General features: G+C 30.0%; 1 protein-coding gene across 1 annotated transcript in view; it reads right to left on the reverse strand.

Annotated features, from left to right (window-relative positions):
• The window catches only part of LOC103568646 (glutamate receptor ionotropic, kainate 2), a 178,964-nt gene that overhangs the window by 10,341 nt on the left and 151,985 nt on the right, over positions 1-16,638 (reverse strand). The gene's annotated exons all lie outside the window — the stretch shown is intronic.

Raw genomic sequence — 16,638 nt, forward strand, 5'->3', positions numbered from 1 at the left:
CTATGTAAAGAATAGTAATGATTACTATGCGGAGAGAAAAGAATAGTAATGATTACTATGCTACATAGTAACCAGACTTTTTTTTTGTAAAATGGTAAATAATGCTATGCAGAATTGGACTCATTACCATTTTTCTGGTAGTGATTACTATGTTACATTGAAACAACCAAATGGTAAAAATCGCTATCTAGCATGGGAATCAGGGCTATGTAGAATGCTACTCAGTCCCATGCTGGAATAGCTGTCGTTACAGTTTAATAAGTAAGACAAGGAAGTTAGCATGCGCAGATGGTTGCGCAGTAACCTGTGTGTATGTGTATGCATGTATATGTGCGATGTATATTATTAAATATTTTAATTTATTTAATTATTATTTATCTGTTATCAAAAAATGATATTTCTTATTGAGCAATATCTTAATTATTCCAATAGATTAATTCAATTTCTACATATATCTATTTATAGTAACCTGAGTTGTTTGTTTTGTCATAACCTTATTTACTAAAAATGAAATAAATAAAACATGGTAAACATTACTAGGTAACATTGTAGTGATGTCCATTTGCATAGTTCTCTCGTCAATGTAGAATGGTAATCAGTACTATGCTAGCATAGTCACCGTTACTATGCAGAATGGGGGATTACTCTGCCCGGTTACTCGAAGCTAAAAAATCCTCGTTTCTATTTAACATAGTAATGGTTACCATTCTACATGGAATTACAACTAGTTTTTTCTCTCCATGTACTAAAAAATTATTTTTGATGTTTTCAAATTTCAAATTTCTTTCAATCATGGCGCCCATTTCTAATCAATGCCCCTAATTTTTTTTTCACTTTAAGTATCATTGAAAAAAAGATTTAACATATTAAAGTCCCCTAAAATAGTATTTCCTCCCCCTCCCTCACCCTATAAGATGATAACGTAAGTAAAATCCATTAAAGTTATTAACTTTAATAAAATACCATAAAAGTCATCTCCCTATTTTATTGACACTTATTTTAATGAAATTAAGGAAATAGAAAATATTAATATATTAATTCTCCATAGGGTCTTTTAGTAAATATGTATTTAGATGACGAGGCCTATTTAAATGTATTCCTTAGTTTCTTCAACATAAAAATCAGTTCAACGGACAAACTCTGTGTAATAATTGTGCGCCAAATTTGTTTCAATAATCAAACCAAAAAATGGAATTCGTGAAAAAAATTTCCGACAATAAATTCTTACTATTTATTCTAACCTTGAATTTTTTCAAAGTACTAGGACTCGCGCCATATAAATTATCGATTCTACCAAACATCGTAAACAATAAAAAAAAATTATTCGCGTGTATGTCGTATTCCATTGTCGGGTCAATTTATAATATAACCTTACCATTCATATTTATCTCAGTACCATATTATTGGTTACCATGCGTTTTACCGAACACCAAATCAAAAGATACAGTGAAACGAATCGAAGCATGGCGAGAAGCTATTTTTGGAATTACCGCTCATATAACATTTGCAACAATAGTCCTTTTTTGTAGCATTAAACAGCGGGTTTTCGTGAAAGCTATTAATCGATTGTTGCAATTCGATAGAGAATTAGGAGACATACTCTACAATACTAAAAAGCTTCCAAGTGGACAGTTTATGCTCATAATCGTATTTATGACTCATATATTAATAACTATTGTAAATATCATCACTGAATTTATTTCAGAGTCACAGTTTACGACGACCATTGATATCATTGTTTTCATAATTCCGGAATTTATAATTGGAAATTTAGTAATACAGTATGCTCTGGTACTGATATTTATTGAAAACAGGTTTAAAGGCTTAAACACATTACTTTTGTCATTAGCGAACACTAATTGTGATGAGTCACAGTGCCGACGGTTTTTCAATGTTATGCCTGCTTCATATAACGAAAGTGTTGTCAAATTGATCTGTTACCTTCGAGAATGTCATAGAAATCTTTATGAGATTTCAAATGAGTTTTCGAATTATTATTCTTGGTCTATGTTACTGTCGATAACTTATTTTGCGGCGGGTATAGTTTATACGTCGTATCAGTTTTTTCAAAGTGTTTCAACATCGTCTATAATAGGTTCAACCAATGCAGCGATATGGGTCATCAAAAGTTTAATTCCGATAATAACGTTGACTTGTTGTGTCACTAATATTATTGATGAGGTTATTAATATTTACTATGGATATTATTCAAGGTGCAGGCGGATCCATTTTACTATTCGTTGTTCAGACAAAATAGTATATTGTGTGGCAAGGAATGAAACAAAACTGTTTTGAACCAGTATTTTATTAAAGTTAATAACTTTAATGGATTTTACTTACGTTATCATCTTATAGGGTGGGGGGGGAGGAAATACTATTTTAGGGGACTTTAATAGGTTAAATCTTTTTTTCAATGATATTTAAAGTGAAAAAAAAAAAAATGGGGCATTAATTAGAAATGGGCGCCATGATTGAAAGAAATTTGAAATTTTAAAACATCAAAAATAATTTTTTAGTACATGGAGAGAAAAAACTAGTTGTAATTCCATGTAGAATGGTAAACATTACTATGTTACATAGAAACGAGGATTTTTTAGCGTCGAGTAACCGGGCAGAGTAATCCCCCATTTTACATAGTAACGGTAACTATGCTAGCATAGTACTGATTACCATTCTACATTGACGAGAGAACTATGCAAATGGACATCACTACAATGTTACCTAGTAATGTTTACCATGTTTTATTTATTTCATTTTTAGTAAATAAGGTTATGACAAAACAAACAACTCAGGTTACTATAAATAGATATATGTAGAAATTGAATTAATCTATTGGAATAATTAAGATATTGCTCAATAAGAAATATCATTTTTTGATAACGGATAAATAATAATTAAATAAATTAAAATATTTAATAATATACATCGCACATATACATGCATACACATACACACTGGTTACTGCGCAACCATCTGCGCATGTTAACTTCCTTGTCTCACTTATTAAACTGTAACGACAACTATTCCAGCATGGGACTGAGTAGCATTCTTCATAGCCCTGATTCCCATGCTAGATAGGGATTTTTACCATTTTAATTGTTTTAATCTAACATAGTAATCACTACCAGAAAAATGGTAATGAGTCCAATTCTACATAGCATTATTTACCATTTTACAAAAAATGAGTCTGGTTACTATGTACACTGTGGAAAATTTCCTACAAATTTTACTATGGGTGTATTGTAACCCCGGACCATAAGAAAAATGGTACAAAATTTACAAGTGTCCCATAGTAAACGTATGCGCAGACGACACGATTGGGACCTATGCGCATACGTTTACTATCAGACATTTGTAAATTCTGTACCAGTTTTCTTATGGTCCGGTGTTACTATGCACCCATAGTAAAATTTAATGGGAATTTTCCACAGTGTAGCATAGTAATCATTACTATTCTTTTTTCTCTGTGCAAATACGATATTTTTCCATCATTTGGATCCGCCGAGATATACATTGACTTTAATACTATTTTGTTTATTACAGATCAAAGAAACAAGTGATGTTGTGTACAAAATATTGACCATTTATTCCAGTCATAAAGGAATCAAATACGAAGTATTGCATTTCTAACCTCAAAACTTCGAGGAACGGAGTGAATGCGGATAAAAAATTCACTTCCGTTATGTTACAGTTCATAATTTATTATATTAGTGAGTAACGTTTGTTATTTTACAGTTGGAACAATTTTCCATCGAATTGCTACATCGAGATGTATCTTTTAACGCATGCGGTATGATATCTCTGGACAACAGTTTGATAACTTCGGTAAGAAATTCAAAATCAGTATTCATACTGAATACTACAAAAATTTTATTAAAATCCGGAAAAATTTTTTTTTTGTAGATTGTCCAAACCACCATAACTTACATGATAATTATTTTACAATACTATAATAAAATAGGAAATTCAAGTATGGTTAATAATCGAACATCTATTAATAACGAAACACTGATAGCTATGAATAATTCATTAGTATAAAATAGTTGGTACTTTTTTTGTTGTAATATTTAGATAAGGCTCGTTCACTTAAATTAAGTAAAAAAATATTTATTACGATCTTTAGGGTTAGAAAAATAAAAATTTTATACAATATATTTCGGTGAGTTTTCATTTATTCTACAATTCTAACCTCACTAAAACTCTTTCAACTGATCTCTGAAATTTTGATCTACGAAAATTTAAATCTCATATTCTACACAGAGAGAAAAGTCAAGTAAATATGCCTATGCAGCATAATAAAGGTTATGTTACTCTATAGTTTGTGTCATGTCGTTCTCATGTAACTGCTCATACAAACTATAGAGTAACATAACCTTTACTATGCTGCTTAGACATATTTCCTTGACATTTCTTTCTGTGTACTTCGAATTTTGTAATTGAACTGCCATTTTTATTTTCGCTATTATTATTTTTCTTTTTTTCCTCTCCACTAACTACTGGCAGCAGCACTAACCTAAAAATAGGATTCAAAAAAGAGCGCCATCTAGTCCAAAAAGGCGGGATATTTAAAAAAAAGTTTAATGAAAATAAGAAATAAAAAAATAAAATTAATAATTCAGAAGTTAGATAAAAATCCATAATTTAAAAAAATGAAAGTCATGATTAAATATAAAATGAGTGACTGAGGTGTGCACTTTTGGATAATTCATTTTTTTTATTTATTCAATTATCTAATAAATTTATGATGCTCCATTAATTTTATCGATAATTTGAATATTTAATTAAAAGATATGTATCTTTAATTCAATTTGGTAATTAAATTTTATGTATAGAGCACGTGGGTTACCGATATCTTTTACTTCAATCATTAAATAAATACTGAACTTCCATTCCTAACCGGGTGTAGAAAATCACTCGTTTGTACAACGTAGTTTTGATAACATACCGAAACAAAATGGTTGTGATAAACAATTTTTCAAAAACTAATATTTTGCTGCTCTATTTAACAACAACATTCTACAAACTTTTGGGATTAGCTCCTTTTTCTTTAAAAACGTTGCCAGTGATCAGAAACAAGACGGACCAGATCACTATACAATTTTTGGGATCCTTCAGGGCAAAACTTTGCAATGTCATTGGATATTTTGTGGTGATGCCAATTGAACTCTACTATTTTTGCACTACGATCAATTACAGAGTCACAGAAAAAAATTCTACCCAATATTACTTCGACATATTTTTGGGTATTGCTGTACAAATTTTACAAGTTACGATAATTTTGCTGTTTACTATGAAGCAAAAAGTAATTGTCACTATTCTCAACAAATTACTGTACTTCGAAAGTGAATTGGTTGAGAAATTGAATGATCTCAATCAGTGTTACAGTGGAAAATATCTGCAAATATCGATATTCATTGGATTTTTTTCGATCAACTTAGGACATATTTTAAGTGAATATATGGTTTTGAAAAGCAATTGCCTAATTAATATTATGATATATATTTTTCCTGAATTTATCATCAGATATTTGACAATTCAATATGCTATAGTATTGATATATATCAGAAAAAAGTATTTTATTTTGAACGAATCACTTTTGTCACTTTCTAATCCAAAAATTGAATTTCGACGGCGATCGGTTAATGATCTAACTGATGTTCGTAACAAAGAAAATATTATAGAGCGCCTTATTTTCATACGAAAAGCATACCATAGCTTGGAAGCTATTTCAGCAAAAGTATCGGAATTTTATTCCATGCCAATCTGTATCGCCGTGGGATACTACTGTCTAGAGGTGATTTATTCAACGTACTCCTTAACTTTGGAGTTGAAAGAAAAAGAAACGCTGAACATACCAGAGTGTATCAATTGGAGTCTAATAGCTGTAGCATGTCTTTATCCAACTATTGTTTTGACTAATTCTGTGACATCGGTTCATGTGGAGGTAAGTTTTTGAATTTTTTGAAATTTTTCTTGAATGATTGTGCACACCTCGCGAAGCGGAGAAATTGTGCTTCATAACCGACGTCAATTTAATGTGGACGTCTATTGGTCTGTGGTTCAAAAAAAGGTTATGGTACGGATATCTCGAGAATGACTTGACGAAACGAGTTAATTTTTTGTTCACAATCTTCAGAATTATGCAGAGAAGGATCTTTTCGAAAATCACTAATGTAATCCTTATGAAGCTGAAGTTAGCGGCTTTCATAAGTAGCGGCCACGCAAAAAATTTGCCTAGTAGCTGTAATAAGTAGCGAACACGCAAAAAATTGTGCTGGTGGTTGTAATAAGTAGTGGCCACGCAAAAAATTGTGCTAGTGGCTGTAATAAGTAGTGGCTACGCAAAAAACTACGCTAGCGGCCATAATAAGTAGTGGCCACGCAAAAAATTGTGCTAGCGGCTGTTATAAGTAGTGGCTACGCAAAAAATTACGCTAGCGGCTGTAATAAGTAGCGGCCACGCAAAAAATTGCTGGCCGCTACTTATTTCGGCCTCTAGCTTCAGTTTCATGTAGTCTTTCTCGTTTTTTTTTATAATAAATCATGACTGTTAAAACCGACAATTTAACATGTAAACAAACACATCGCAGCCATTTTTACTAGGAATCTCCTTATCTTACTTTTGTCATTGACTTTTACTACCGTTTATTTACCATGGAAATTTCTATGAAAAAAACGCGGGCGATTAAAACTTTTTAAAATATAACATTAGCTTTCGTGCACTTATGGATTTCCCAAATTTTTTTTTGTTGAACACAGGATGCTTTGATTTTTTTTTTTGTTGCAGATCAAAAGAACAAGTACCATAATATATGCATTAGCAGCTGCATATCCAGCTCGTATGGACATGAAATATGAAGTATTTTTAAATAGTACTATACAATCCAAGTTTATTGACACGTTGCTGACCATTTTTTTTTTTAGATCGAACAATTTTCCATGGGATTGTTACACAAACACGTGCACTTCAGTGTATATAAAATGATTCGACTTGACAATCGTCTTTTAGCATCGGTACGAAAATTTTATTGTATTCATTTATATTAAAGATATTCAATATAATATCACCTCATCATCGAAAGGTTAATAATAATTCTAATTTTTATAGGTTTTTAGTGCTGCGTTAACTTACGTTATTATTCTCCTACAAACTGTCGATTATCAATCAAAAACTTAATCTAAACACTAAACCAACTACTGACACAAAGTGTTCCATTGATATTTTAGTATTAGTGTACGAAAATACTAGACTTTTTGTTTCTCATAAGTGTTTATCGATCTTTTTCCGCATGGTCACTGGAAAATTGATCATTTCTGCTCGAGATATTTGAAACATTCATTGAAAAAGTGAAAAGTTCGGCGTTGGAAAGTTGAACCCGACTCAGTAGACAATAAATTTGTTGAGTTTTATTATTTCTAATGAATGCTAGACTCCATATTTCCATTTTTCAGACAATTAAAAGTTAGCTTCAATTTTATGAAATTGAAAAAAAATTCCATTGGCAGAATATCGCGGCCAATTATTGCTGACAAAGCTGCACAACTGAATATCCCGGGTCGGAAAATTTTATCTGATTTTAGATTGACTACATTCCGAAAGGGTATTGCGGTATTTTTCTGTAAAGTGCCGTACTGTGGGTAAAATACTGTATGTTACGGTAATTCACGGAAATTCTTCTAAATACCGTAAATAAGGTAAACTACGATATTTTCCGTATTTTACCTAAATTACCACATTTTAGGACTAATTACCGTTATTTACCGTATTTTCCGAAAATTACTGTCGAATGCGGTATTTTGATGTAAAATATGGTAATTTACCTTAATTCGGGTCAGCTGGGGGGTAAAAACAAAAGAAAGCAAAATATTATGAGAAAAAGCCTGATTTTGATCTCGAGGTGTCCATGACCAATTTCAAAATTTTTGAAAACAAGTCTTGAAATGGTATAAATATGAAATTGTACGGGTGAAATCGGAATAACTTAAAATTTTTATTTGATATAAAACAGTTTAAATTTTTTCAGCCGGAATGGTTTATTGAAAAGACGTCGACTAACAGGTATTGAATTTAGCTCAGTCTTAATGTACAAAACGAAGTTTCCTATATCAAAGGATAAAGTTTTATTACGAAGAGGGGCAACTGCAAATACATTCATCAACTATCCGACTTTTAGAGGCAAAAGCTGTACGGCTGTTTTCTTGTTCATACCTCGCTATGGTTGGGATTATACATGACATTCTCTAAAACTTATCTATCAAGGAAATTACAGAATGGGTCGAAAATACAGCTATAGCTAAAGCTATACAAGTCAATAAACGCTCCAGAGCCCGTTTAATTTAATATGACATTAGCAACGAATCAGGTGAGACCAAACTAAATCGTCATTTTCAAAGTTAATTTCGCGGAACAGAGAAACTATTGGAAATATTGATAAACACCGACAACACACATGTTCAATTAGCGTCACTCCCCTACTCAAGTCGACGTCACCAACGGTCGCATTACCAACAATAGTAGAGGATTCGTGTAGCCCATTAATTCTTCCTAAACCCATTCATCTCAGTAAACAGTAGAAAACCGAGTGGAAAATAAGTGGAACAAAGTTGAAAGAACAGGTAGATAACATTATAGGGGAGGTAGGGGCAAAACGGGATAAAGAGGGGTGGGGAGGATTTTATAAAAAAGTGTTTTTTGATAGGGGAAGAGGGGAAGGGGATGGGAACTGGGCCCCTTAAGATATGAGGGCTTATGAGTAATATAAATTTAAGCCCATTTTGCTCCACTCTCTCCTAATAGGGGAAGGGGACCCCTTAAAATTTTGAGTGCCTCGAATAATTTTGGGGCGAAATAAGTCCCCAAAATTTAAAGGGCCTATTCCCCCCTCCCCCCTATTAAAAATTTTTTTTTGACCTTCTTTAGGGAGTGCCCTATTTTGCCCACAAATAAATGTTTTTAATAACAGCTGAAGTCCTCGAAAACTTGGTGTTTCCTTAAATACCCCGTTTGCCCCCTCCCCCACCTATGACGTTTTTCAGTTCGATTCAGCCATTCTAACAACCAACCCTCGAATTCGAAATCCTTCCAAGTAGTCGTTATCTTGTTTAAGATGAAGACCACTAATGTTTCGAGAGTTGATGATTTCCCTTCAAAGTAATTAATATGCTAATGCTCATAAGTAACTTTAATTCCAGTCTAAGACTAGACCAATTCATTCCAAACTCATCATAGAGCTACTAGAAAACCACTTACAACTCACATAAAATTATTTAAACAATTTTCTCGATATTAGTATCTAACCGATACCTGGACTTCTGGACAAACTTTCTAATATATCTACGGCTGGAAGGAATCATTACGAAGTTGGGATTAATTTTATTGGGTGTCATCTGATAAAATATGAAAAAAAGGTAGTATCCGAAATACTTGAGAAACATTGATATTCAGCAACAGTATATCTAATACTGCTACAATTTCTACGAACGAAAACTTTACTTTGCAACTAATGGCACGTCATCTACCAGCGATGTCATAAACTTGAAATAGGGTCGAGATCTCGTCTCATCAGTTTTTTTTTCTTTTTTGAAATATATGGCATCGGAAAAGCCCAACGAATATATTCTGCGTATCTCATCGAAGAGTTAAGATTGTAACGGGGTGACAAGGGATTGGCTGCGCAAATCGATCACGCAATTGCATTAAGTCTCTAAAGCCGTCTATCACTCTTATCAATCGATTTTTTCCTACAATTTATTCGTGAGAGGCCTATTGGCCCTCATTTGATAAATTATCGACGGCAGCTTAATTTATCTTTCTAACCTATACTAAGTTCACTGTATTGTAAAAATTTGATATTCGCTCGGAAAATTTGTTATTTTTTAATTTAATTTAAATCTTCCGCTATTTTTATGGAAAATACTGATGAACACTGATGTTCTAGTATTTTCGCGCACTAATAATTTAGTGTAATTAGTGCGTTTCGTGTTCTTAGTTGGTAATTTTGGTGTCATAAGCGTATTGCGGTTGTTTTTTAGTATCTATAGTAGGGAAGAGTGGGGTCAATTGAACCAAAATACTTTAACATTTTTTTTCTATATGAATAAAAGCAAAATGATAACTTTTTTTTACGGAATTATAATTTATTGTAGACTATCATTTCTCATAAGCACATAACTTAACAAATGATGAAAATTTTTAATAAATACGAAATTGTACAACTGCATCAAATGGTTCAATCGTCTCCTTGCGGGGGTAATTGAACTACTAGTCGGGGACAATTGAACCAAGAGTATTAGAACCACAAACGAATGACTTTAATGAATAATTTACTATTCCTTACAGCTGAAAACTAAAATTACAACACTTCTAATAATATTTATTATTTTATATAACATTATATGTTATAACAATCACTTTTAAAACTTCTGTCAATATAATTATTTTTTTTCTTGGTTAGGTTAGCTTGTTTTCACATTCTGTCAAGATGCGCGCGCATGTCTGATGCTCACAGTGTGATTCGTGTGGTTCAACCGTCCCCGAGAGTACTGGTTCAATTGACCCCATATGATTTTATTTAAATAATTAGTTTAAAAAAAAATATTCAATAACTATTTTACTAGAAGTAAAGTTAGAAATTTATGACTAATATATGTATGAAGGTATTACAAAAAAATTTTAAGATTACATTTGAAAATTAAAAAATTATTAAACAATTTGCCAAGAGCTGAAAAAAAAGTTCAGATGCCTATAAACACAAAAACTTGAATTTTTTAAAATTAAATCATCACATTGGTTCGAAATTTTTGTCAGACTAAGGTTTCGTGTATCAAAATATAATTCCAAGGACGACTCATTTTTACATTTTTTTCGATTTTTTAAGCGTACTGGTTCAATCTCCTCTGGTTCAATTGACCCGACTCTCCCCTACTAATGATCACTAATAAGCACTCATTAACACTAATGAATTTTCAATAGTGATCATTAGTTGTTTTTCGGAAGAGTACCTTATCAATAATTAAATAAAATCCCACATTGTCAAACTAAAACCGTAAGCTCAATTTCGACCAAGTCCTGCGGTAACTAAGTTACTTAAATTAGTGAGGTGATCGATAACACAAACAATGGTATAAATACACAATAAATAGACTGTAAACAAAAAAAAATCATTTAGCCATGGAAATTTATATCATATATTTAAGCATGTTACCATAAATACTGTCAATTGTCATTGTTTATGAGTGTGAAAACAAGTAATTAGTTCTTGATTGTATTTACTACGTTACTAAATACATTGTAGAGTAATTGTAAGCCTTGTATTCTTTACATAAACAACTACAGAAATATAAAAATGAAACTTGAGGATAAAGGCAAATGCCATCAAGAAAAGATCTAAGGTGGTTTGGGCGTGTGTATGTAGTCAAAGTGCACCGTCTTCCCACAGAGAGTAGAATGTGAGACTCTCATCAGACGAAAGATAAAATAGGATACCTTTCCCCTGATCTTGCTCCACACTCAAGTGCTGAAGCTGAAGCACTTACTAGTCGGCATCTCTTCAAAGATTGCGCCACTTTTTTTCGTTATTTTTTTTCCTTCCACGCATATTATCTCCCTCTTTTGCTCGACGTGACTTTCTTCCCTCACAATATAATATTTTCACATTCATGAATAACTCAGTGTTTATTCATGAACACGGTTAATAATTTCATCAAAGTTGCTTATTCATTAGTTTGTTTCAATGGACTACACTGAGAAAAAAAATACAATTCGAGTAATTATCTTGTTTACATAAATGTTCAAAATAAATCATTTTTTTCTAAAATTAAAACGATAGCTTTTATTTTAAGAAAACTATTGCGACACTTTAGTGATAAATTTCTAGAAGCATGAGAAAATATAAAATATATTTATTTTTTCGAGAGGTACTTCTATAAACTATTAAATATTCAAATTTTATTATTTAGTGATGTAAATTATCTGCATGAAAATACTATATATGATAAATATATATGGAAAAATATATAATCAATATGGGACCATATAAGTGGCCAAAAATGATATATATTTTCTTATATATAATATAGTAAGTTTTAATATAATTAATTATATACGTAAGTTTATAAGTTCATACATGTATTATATATATTTATAATCATATATGTAAACTTATAAGTTAGCGGATACATGTATTACATATATTGATAATTATATATGTAAATTTGTAAGCTAGCACATATATATATTCTGAACACAATGTTTGATTCTTATAACAGAGAGAGAAAGAAAAGAATATATTTTATTTATTCTTATATATATGGGGAGACTTATATGGTTCTATATATCGAAAAATATACAAAAATTTATAAAGTTAAATACATGGTACATATGTCATGTCATATAATGATGAATTATATATATATTCTTATTTGTTTCTATATATAAATAACATTTATTTTTAAATATATTAAAATTATGTTTTCAAATATATAAATAATATATTGAAGTTATACGAAAATATATGAAATCATATAAGAGAAAACATATATAGAAATATGATAAAATCGGCCAAAATCTATATATAGTTCTATATAAGATTTCATGTATTGTCACATATATTTATATCTGTCACATATATTTTTTAATATATTTTTATCATAAATGATATTTTCATGCGGGTAATATTTGTATTCGTAGCTTTTCATAGTTTTGGTAGCCCTTCTTACCCCCCCCCCCTTCAATACTTTTCATGTTTAAAATTTTGGAAGGCCCATTATGCCCCCCCCCCCCCTACTTTTTTTCTCTCAGTGTATTTTTCATTCCGATTATCGAATTTCACTTTAGATAGTATAAATATATATATATATATATAAATTTCTGTCTATAAAAAATTATCTTATTTGAGGTTAGTTATTACAAATCCATGTTACATAAAGATAAATGAATGAATTTGATTAGATAACGAATAGAAAATAATAAAGTAAATGAAATGGTTTTTTACATCTCTAGCAAATGAAGTAGAAAGAGGTAAGATGAAACTCAATCCCGATGGGAATAGTGTGATTGTAGGAAGTAAAACACTTGGCAATATCTAACTGAAAAAATTTATCGATTATTTAGTTTCCTATAAATTGAATTATTTTTCTTCAACTCAAGTTAAATTAAAATTTTTAAAATTCGTCATAATGGTCTTAACTTTTTTATAAAGTAGTAATCACTTCTATTTTTAGTAATTTTTACTATTCGAGTTTGGCAATAAATATAAACTGCATTGTAGCAAACTTCACAATATGTTGTCGAATTTGCTATCCAATATATTATATATCACTATTTGATGTCAATTTTACGATTGAATAAGAAAAAGTCAGGATGTCCTGCGCTGGCAAGAAATGCCTACGTACAGCATTATAATGTTGCTCTGAGTACTTTATTACCACCTTCGACACACGCACGGTGTCGATAAAACACCAGTCTGCCTTATCTGCCAGAAGATATTCCGCGTTGTTGAGAATTACTGTTGCCGTATTTATTGGAACGTAGCATTCACAATAATTCGGAAAATTGATCACACCAAATCTGATTTTGCGTTTTTCGATAAAACCATTCGTGACATTTATGTCACTGAGTTCTGAGCACCTGCTGTGTATAACATCACGGTTACAGAAGAGCACAAACAAGAGATATATCAGAATCCCCGGTTCGAAATTGGCAAACTTTACCCTGGCGACCGTGTCAGGCTTGTCGTACTTGTTGGCTTCCTTGAAGGGATGAAACAGTCTTTTGTGTCTGCATTGGCTAAAATACCAACTTGTTCGTCGCAAGTTGAGTTTCTGGCATCGTGGATGAAGGCTGGTATCCTCGGATCCCTCTGTCTACTTAGGCAACGGAACTTGGCCTGCTGTGTTTGTTAACCATCTTGTTGATGGGGCGTCGCAGCAGTAGCGGAAGGCGCTCAGGTGCGCCCTCTGTAGAGTCGGACTACTAGGGATAACCCGCTGAGCATTTAAATAAACAGAACATAATAATAATAGGGAAAAGTTAAAAAACTAATAAAAATTTCATTCTATCCCACATGAAAAAACTATATATGGTCGAACATATATTGATAAATATATGGTGAATATGTGAACATATGTAATGGCAAAATTATACATATCTAATTATATATGTTTACCCAATATAATTATGATATATGTGACGATATAACTTCAAATGTATTACTGCCATATATTTTTCCATATATGTTGCAAAATATAATGTAACAATATAATAATTTTTATATATGAAAGTATATGATGTAAAGTATATGATGAGATATATTATTGCTATATAATACTATGTATATTTTACTACATATATACCCTCATAAAGTATCACAATATAACTTGCCATATATATACTACCGCATATTCATGGTAATATATTATTGCTATATATCACTATGTATAATCCTACATATATGTGATATATGATAATATTATTTATTTTTCTAATGGATTCATCCAATTCTAAAATCAATTCAATAATCAATTTCAATATACTGTTCATCCTATACTGTGAAATATAATATATATTATATATCGAATCATATACTATTCCGAATATAATACAAGTTATATATCTGCGAAAAATAAAATATATATCTTACTGGTATATTAAATGTTATATGTTTAATGTTATATCAAAAACGTATGACATCATTATAGAATATGTTATACAATAATCCATATATGACTAATATATTTAATAAGCGGCAAAATTTTATGTATCTAATTATATATGTTTACCCAATACAATTATGATATATGTGACGATATAACTTCAAATGTATTACTGCCATATATATTTCCATATATGTTGCAAAATATAATGTAACAATATAATAATTTTTATATGTGAAAGTATATGATGTAAAGTATATGATGAGATATATTATTGCTATATAATACTATGTATATTTCACTACATATATACCCTCATAAAGTATCACAATATAACTTGCCATATATATACTACCGCATATTCATGGTAATATATTATTGCTATATATCACTATGTATAATCCTACATATATGTGATATATGATAATATTATTTATTTTTCTAATGGATTCATCCAATTCTAAAATCAATTCAATAATCAATTTCAATATACTGTTCATCCTATACTGTGAAATATAATATATATTATATATCGAATCATATACTATTCCGAATATAATACAAGTTATATATCTGCGAAAAATAAAATATATATCTTACTGGTATATTAAATGTTATATGTTTAATGTTATATCAAAAACGTATGACATCATTATAGAATATGTTATACAATAATCCATATATGACTAATATATTTAATAAGCGGCAAAATTTTATGTATCTAATTATATATGTTTACCCAATACAATTATGATATATGTGACGATATAACTTCAAATGTATTACTGCCATATATATTTCCATATATGTTGCAAAATATAATGTAACAATATAATAATTTTTATATGTGAAAGTATATGATGTAAAGTATATGATGAGATATATTATTGCTATATAATACTATGTATATTTTACTACATGTATACCCTCATAAAGTATCACAATATAACTTGCCATATATATACTACCGCATATTCATGGTAATATATTATTGCTATATATCACTATGTATAATCCTACATATATGTGATATCTGATAATATTATTCATTTTTCTAATGGATTCATCCGATTCTAAAATCAAATCAATAATCGATTTCAATATACTGTTCATCCTATACTGTGAAATATAATATATATTATATATCGAATCATATACTATTCCGAATATAATACAAGTTATATATCTGCGAATAATAAAATATATATCTTACTGGTATATTAAATGTTACATGTTTAATGTTATATCAAAAATATCTTGTATCATTATATAATATGTTATACAATAATCCATATATGACTAATATATTTAATAAGCGGCAAAATTTTATATATTTGCCCATATATAATTTTATCTATTTTTATATATGCAAAGTATAATTCTCGGTATATGATCAGCTATATATATATATATATATATATATATATATATATATATATGATCAGCTATATATAGCTTTTCTATGCGGGATATTATAGTAAAATTTACTATGTTAGATCTTAAATTTCACTAATGCAGTTTATATTTATTGGAATAGTTGAATTGTAAGAATCACTAAACATGAATAAAAATTAAATTCTCAAGATAGTAAAATTACACAATTCCAATAACGTTTTAAGTTTACAATATGAAATGAGTAATTTTAAGCCATATTTTAAAGTTTTCTATGTTTTTTTTCCTGAACGTACAATTTATGTATTCACTAACTGTGATTAACGGTTCTAACTTGAGCAATTTGGTAAAACGTCAATATCGGATTATTAAAAATTCAGCAGTTGGATATAGATATGCTAACTTTTTTAAATGAAGATCATTAAGTCATATATTGTACATGTGACTCCTAGATGATTATTTGTCACAAATAATTTTTTTCTGTTTAATAGACCTTTAGCCATAACTACACCCTCATACTTCGATGTATATGAAAAAATTTTCGAGGCGATTTCTTGTTAACAAAAGCTAAAAAAGAAAATTATGGAACAAAAA

This window comes from Microplitis demolitor, chromosome 8, assembly GCF_026212275.2.
Source record: "Microplitis demolitor isolate Queensland-Clemson2020A chromosome 8, iyMicDemo2.1a, whole genome shotgun sequence".
NCBI classification, from domain to species: Eukaryota; Metazoa; Arthropoda; class Insecta; order Hymenoptera; family Braconidae; genus Microplitis; species Microplitis demolitor.